Below are 7621 nucleotides of genomic sequence, written 5' to 3'. Positions count from 1 at the left end.
GAGCCTTTAAATCATATTGTTTAAAATGTCGACATTGAGGTAATATCCGCATAACTTTGTTATCTGTTTGATACTGCTTAACATTTGGGTTCCCTCTCAAACTTTCACGAGACATCAAAGAGATTTTTCTCCATTATGGGAACTCCTTCCCTTCCAACTTTTCTGAAGTCCTATTGACACTTGGAGGGCAACAGCAAGTTTCCTCTGCTGAAAATCCTGCAGCTTTAACACATCTTCAGACAAGAGATAACGTTTGGCTAAAAAGAGCATTTGTAAACATGTTAGTTTCTTAGCAATTGTTGGAAAACGTTTCCGGTTACTATTGTAACCTTGGTTCACTGAGAGCGAGAATGAGACAACAAGAAGACTTTTCTCCATTATGGGAACTGCTTCCCTTACAATCTTTGTCCAAATGACTGGCCAATTGTTGTGACATATGCAAATCATATGCAAATACTGAAGAGCTGAGGCAGTAGAAAATTGTGCATGTGACAGTTACATCAGAATGTTCTTCACCTGCTGAATTCATTATGGCTACAGTCTGCAAGAACTGTGCAAGGCACATAGAGCTGCTGGATCAACATGACCACTGTGTCCCATGCTGAGGCAGCCCTGGACTAGTCCTACTGCAGCATTGAGTGGAACGAGGCTTTCGGCTTATTCTGGGTGAGGCCCACTGCTGCCAGCGTGCCACTGGTTTGAGCCCTTACTCTCCTGGTGACAGGAGCATTGTCTTGCCGCTCCACCAATCCCAAAAGTTCCCCCGTTTTCCTTCTCAGAGAACTGCTTACACCCTACTTCCAACATTTAAGAGTTTGTGTCATTTGGCCAGGAGCAGGGGGTGACTCAGTATCTATCTTGGTCTTGGAGAGGGATGATTGGGTGGGATCAGAGCCTGATCAACTGGACAGCATGGGGCCCCCAGTCCTCCAGGAGGAGCGTATGTGGGTTCTTTTGAAGGCTGTCCAGGAGTTAGAGCTTACCCAGAGTCCTCCAAAGGAGCCTGCCAGGAGTAAGCTCCACTCCTGGTATTCCACCTGGAAAGCTGACTTGAGGGCATCAGTCCCCTTCTTCACCTATGTACACGAGCAGCTGGTGAAAATGTGGTCTACGTCCCAGTCGTCGCGCATCCACTCTGCCACACAGGCCATCTTATTTATTAATTCTCTTTCTAGCTTGTACTTATTTGAACAATGTCTAAAACTTGGTATTACAAGCCCTTCTGGTGTCTGTTTGCCTCTTTAAAAAGAATCGCTTTATGTATCCCCCAATTGTAAGTCATTTTGGATAAAAGCGTCTCCAAAATGACTAAATGTACATGGTACCCAAAAGAGACGGGTGACTCCTGATTGATTCTAGATCTCAGGGCCATCAACAGAGCACTTTGCAAGCGTCCATTTAGGATTATAATGATGAAACAGATCCTGATGCTAATGTACACTGGGGACTGGTTTGTGCCCGTGGACTTATAGGATGCATACTTTCACATTCATATAGCACCGCATCACAGATGCTTTCTAAGTTTGGCTTTCAAGGGCACAGCACACCAATACTCTGTTCTCCCATTCGGACTGGCTTTGATCCCATGCACTTTATTAAAGTGCACTTTCCCCCCTCAGAGTGAGCGGGATGCACATTCTCAACTATCTGGATAATTGGCTGATTTTAGCTCAGTCCCAGGACATGCTGGTCAGCCATGCAGACACTCTTCTTCGTTACTTGGAGTTCTATGTGTCAACATGCAGAAGAGCATTCTATAACATATCTGGGGGTGTGCTTCGACTCGAGATGCAAGCCCACCTCTCTCAGGAGTACTCGGTGACAATTTTGTCTTCCCTGCACCATTTTAGACTGGGCAACTCTGTTTACTTCAAAGAATTTCAGAGGCTGCTGGGACTCATGGTGTCTGCTTCAGAGGTATGTCATCTGGGCTTGCTACACATACGCATTTTGCAGTTATGGATGAAATCTCTTTACATTGGATTTACATTGACTGTTCGTCCAGATTTTGGCAATCTTATCAGCTTTTCTGTGCTACAGGGGTTGTGTGAAGGGCTGGGCCATATCAAAACAGAGACTTTCCCACTGTATTGTGGACACAATCGCAGCTGCTTATACAAGCCAAGGTTTGGAATGCCCTTTGCACTTTAGGGCCCACTCAACAATGGCTATCGCCTCCTCCTGGGCATGGTCGAGAGGTATGTTTATTCAAGATATTTGCTTTGCAGCCAGCTGGTCTTCTCAGAATACCTTTGCCAGGTTTTACAAGCTGGAAGTTCAGTCCTTAGCCTCCTAAAGTGCTGTCGGCGAGTGACTGATCCATGTTTATGCTACCTCCATTCGTGTGTGTTATGCTGTCTTGCACCGTATTACTTCACCTATAAACTGCGAACTTGCCTACATGCATCATGAAAGATCGAGAGGAAATGTCTATCGTACTATCGTAACCTTGGTTCCCTGAGAGCGGGAACGAAACATCATGGAGGTTGTCATGTTCGCTGCTCAACCAGCTAATTGGCATTCAGTTTCAGATTCTGATATAATTGTCACGTACACTGCGTTTTATACTGCCTCTTGAGCTTGTCAGTATTTGCATGCGATTTGCACGCGACGCAACAACTGGCCAGTCATTTGGGACAAAGATTGTAAGGGAAGGAGTTCCCATAATGGAGAAAAGTCTCCTTGATGTCTCGTTCCCACTCTCTGGGAACCAAGGTTACAATAGCAACCAGAAACGTTTTCCAACAATTGCTAAGAAACTAACTTGTTTACAAATGCTTTTTTTAGCCAAATGTTATCACTTGTCTGAAGATGTGTTAAAGCTCTAGGATTTTCAGCAGAGGAAACTTGCTTTTGCCCTCCAAGTGTCAAGATCAAAAGGCAGGCATTATTTGGCATTGTACCAAATAATAATACCACTTTTGAGTGTTTGAATATAATTTTTTTAAGGGTGCACTCAGTCGTACTTGTCTCTTTAAAAAAGATTAGTAGAACTTATCAAAAATGTTTACATTTACTCCCAAATGAGATTGCATTTAGACTGCAGTCATATCAAAAGCTGTTTTATTTTACATGATAGTGGGTTGCCTCAAAGGAGCTGACATGCCGAGATCGCATGACCAGCTGACTACTATCGCACATAGCAAATGTCTTCTGGCCCAGATCCGGGCCACACAATAACTTTTCCCTCGGCCCAAGTACAGCAAAGAAGGACGGCCCTATTTATTTTTATAAAGAACAAATCAGCCAATAAAGAGTGGGTGTATAAAGAGAAACCAAATAAATATTACATTATAACGCTTAAATACTCTCTTTCTCCCTCTCTCTTTCTTTTCCTGTAAGGATTGTAAATTAATTGTACCAAGAATAATAATATGAAATGTAATACAATTATAATTAAGTGCAGGTTATTGACTGATTTGCCTAATTTTTAAATGATAATGTTTCATTCTGTTTTGACTTGCCATTTCAAAGACTACATTTTAACAATACTACACTTCATTATGTGTGTGATCATTTAACCATTATATCATGCCATATTGTATTTATCTTGTTTATCATGGGTGATTGGTCACATAATATGCTGCCAGATCTTAGTCTGATTTGGGCCACATATCACCTGACTAAACTGGGCCACACTCCTCCCATCAACAATCGGCCCTCTTGTTGTTTGCCGGATCCCCGCCGTGCCGTCATTGCCATTAGGCCAGCACTGCCAGCTTGAGGCCACATGTAGGTCAAGTCCGTTTGCTATGTGGGTACATTTATCTCATCATCTCTGTAATCAGATAATTTGACTTGTGGAATTAATGAATCATGGCTGGTATTGATGTATGATGCTATTGCAATATTCATGCCTCACATGTCTGCAACTATCCTATTGGCTAGAGCAACATAAACAAAAGGCAATGAGTGCCCCTTTAATTGTCATTTTCTCCTTTACCCCAAATGTAACTTTTTTCCCCCTTTTTTTAATACTGTAGGTTATTACTGTGATAGGAGAAAAAAAAAATGGAGAAAACACAGCTAATTTAAAAGGATGAATTGAAAATACTTCTGTATTTATGCCAGTCTGCTGAAGATCTTTTTTATGCGAGAAATGCTATGTACAGGTAAATCTGCCTCAAAAATGTATGTAGCAAAATGGACAGTATTTATATTATAACACATTTTTATGTTTACCCAAAGAGCAAATTCATAGTGATTTAACGGCATTCAGCACAATCTTCATCTGAATATTATTATTTTGTTTTATATTTTATATTATTTTGTGTATGTTGGAGATTATATAGATGTCTGCATAGGTTCTGCACATGGATATGTTTTTGTCAACGCTATCTCACGACCAATTCGTATATATTTTACGAGGTGGCTTATTCATGCAAATTTGTACGACCTCACTCGTACGATTTTATACACTGCTCTCTTTTCATTTCTGTCCATTTCAGGTACCATGAAGAGAATTGTGACATTGGATTTGGGGAATTTAAGTTTGGCCCTCTTTTCATGAGGTTATGCTATGAGCTAGGTTTAGATGAGCTGGGAGCCAGAACCCTGACTGATCCAGTATGTGAAAATGAACATAGATTTTACACCATGACTATGAACATGAATTGTATTGAGATTTTATATTGTTTTTCTTTGGCAGTGCATAGGCTCTGAAATGAATCTTTTCAGAATCTACATCCTGAATATGTACAGTGTAATATAATTTGACACATTAACAGTAAATCACTTAATTTAATTTTACCTGATATATGTTGTAGAATGATATTGAGAGAGCCCAGGCATTCTACTCTCAGATAATGAGCACAGAAAGTCGGCTGTGCCAGAACCTAAGGTTAAGTGTGTGTGTGTGTGTGTGTGTGTGTCTGTGTCTGTATCTAAATCAGTCTTTGAAAGAGCTTGCATATGTTAACTGCTCTTTTTTTAGGTTCTCATATTGGCTATGAAAGGGTCGATGAAAGAAGCACTCTCTGCCCTTACAACAGCCCTAGGGTCAAAGACTCCAGTTTATGTGAAGAAACCGGAATATATTCTCTCAGGAAGTGGTGAAATATCAGATACACCAGTCAAGTTTGGACACACCTAGTTTACACCTCATAATTATTACTACACTTAATGGTAATAGTAAAGTTATCAAAACTATCGACTAAAACAAATGGAATTATGCAATCATCAATGTTAGCTATGTAAAACAAATCAAAATGCAGACTCGTCATATTTGGAGGTGGACCCTGGTTTGTATTTTAAACAGTCCAATTAATCGATTTCAAATATGAAATGAGTTAATTTTTTAAAGACACCACAGTTTACACTACCATTCAAATGTTTGGGGACAGTATGTTCTTTTTTAAAGGGAGTAATACATTAAATCAAAAATGTAATTATAATCTAACAAAAGATTTTTGTAAAAAAATAATAATACTAAGCTAAATTCAAGCATATGAAAAACTGTTTTCTTACTTGTCCAAAAACTTGACAGGTAATTTATATAAAAACATAAATATGGAACATCAGATCCTCAGCTTATAATACAGAAGCCAAATACCTATTTAATGGAAAGCAATAATTAGATTAAACCAGGACAGATTTTAAAGCATGTTTTAATCAGTTGCCTCTCCCATTCTTGTTTCTCTCCCTGTTCCTTTATGCCCTCTAAGGTTAATGTATTGAAGAACAAAAGTGTTGGTAGGCTTTGGGAGGGGAAGGTTGAGCAGGTGGTGAGTCGGTTAGAGGAGGCCGGCCAGATCACCAAACGGACCATTGATGATTTCTTGTGTCACACTCCCTCTAGGAGGAGAAGGCCTCTGGGAATATTGGACCATGAAAGAAAAACTAGCCGAAGGACTCGTAGAACTCTGCAGTCCACAATACTGCTAGAGTGAACCCATATGGTGTTCAAGACTCTCAGATTTAGTGTTTTATATTACAAAAACAAAAATGTATTCTTGACCTGCACTCTGAAGATGAAGCCAGTTCAAGCTCTACCTCCTCCTATATTGTGCCATCAACTGTTTCCTTCAGTTGTTGAAATGAAGTAATGAATTGAATTTTTCTAATTTAATTTTTTTTTACAGTTTTGTATTACTTTTTTGAGGAAATATAAGAAATGTAAATAGAGGTCATTCCCTCCTAATTTAAGAGTTTTCACTTGTCAACCCTGTTACGTAATTACTTACAATACTTAAAATGGTAATAAGCACACACTCACAAAACAGTGTTGATGTGTTTTGTATGTGGTTAAAGTGTCATCCATGCATAAGATGTATAATCTATTGTATGATGTATTTTTAATAAATAATTCGTTAGTATTGATGTTTAAACATAACTGTCCAGAAATTTGACATCAGATTGCTTATATGTGACACTTCAACACAAAACCAGTCATAAGTAGCATGGGTATATTTGTAGCAGCTAACAATACATTGAATGGGTCAAAATTATCGATTTTTCTGTTATACCAAAACTCAATGGGATATTAATTAAAAAATTATGTTACATTAACATATTTTGTAAATTTACTACCATAAATATATAAACTCTTATTTTTTAATTAGTAATATGCATTGATAAGAACTTAATTTGGACAACTTGAAAAGGCGATTTTCTCAATATTTCGATTTTATTCACCCTCAGATTCCAGATTTTCAAACAGTTGTGTCTCAGCCAAATATTGTCCTATCCTAACAAACCACACATCAATGGAAAGCTTATTTATTCAGCTTTAGATTTTCAAATTGTATCTCAGCCAAATACTGTCTGATCCTAACAAACCATACATCGATGGAAAGCTTATTTATTCAGCTTTCAGACCGACCCTTATGACTGGTTTTGTGGTCCTATATATATATATATATATATATATATATATATATATATATATATATATATACGTTGTGACAGTTGACATTTGAATAAAAAAATAGGCAAATAAAAGTTAATTGCGTTCTATACTAGACTAACTGAGACTTGTCATGGCACTTGTATTCTGTTGTTGTTCTCTTGTTGACCTGACTGCTTCTATTGTTCTCATTTGTAAGTCGCTTTGGATAAAAGCGTCTGCTAAATGATTAAATGTAAATGTAAATGTAAATGTAATTACATTTTGAAATGTATAATTCATTTGCGTTTCCATTCGAATCTGATAATCAGATTTTCAGTTAACTGCAGTCTCTTGAACTCTGTGAGTTAAACAGTCTTAAAGGGACAGTTTACCCAAACATTTTATTCTGACATAATTTACTCATCCTCATGCCCTTCCTATCCGAACCTGTCTGTGGAAAACAAAAGAAGATATTTTGAAGAATGTTGGTAAGCAAACAGTTTTGGTTACCTTTGACTTCCACTATAAGAAAAAATAAAAAAAAAGAAAAAAAAAAAAGAAAAAAAAAAAGAAGTAAAAATGCACCATCCCTATTTTATCCAGTAGCACCTTAATTTGTTGTTTTGTAATCATTTTTCACAGAACAATGTCGCCAGTGTAATGTGAAAATAAAGTTTTCGCCCAACGTGGGGCTCGAACCCACGACCCTGAGATTAAGAGTCTCATGCTCTACCGACTGAGCTAGCCGGGCCTTGAACCAGCGATATTTGGGGTCAAATATAGAGTTTACCCGCC

The 7621-nt window shown here is 38.2% G+C and overlaps 1 non-coding gene across 1 annotated transcript; it reads right to left on the bottom strand.

Annotated features, from left to right (window-relative positions):
- Positions 1–7504: 7504 nt before the first annotated feature.
- On the bottom strand, positions 7505–7577 carry trnak-cuu (transfer RNA lysine (anticodon CUU)). The gene has a single exon. It is a non-coding gene; the product is annotated as a tRNA-Lys (tRNA).
- Between the last annotated feature and the right edge of the window lie 44 nt (positions 7578–7621).

Source organism: Carassius auratus, chromosome 30 (genome assembly GCF_003368295.1).
Source record: "Carassius auratus strain Wakin chromosome 30, ASM336829v1, whole genome shotgun sequence".
NCBI lineage: Eukaryota > Metazoa > Chordata > Actinopteri > Cypriniformes > Cyprinidae > Carassius > Carassius auratus.
This window is presented reverse-complemented; position numbering and strand designations above follow the sequence as displayed.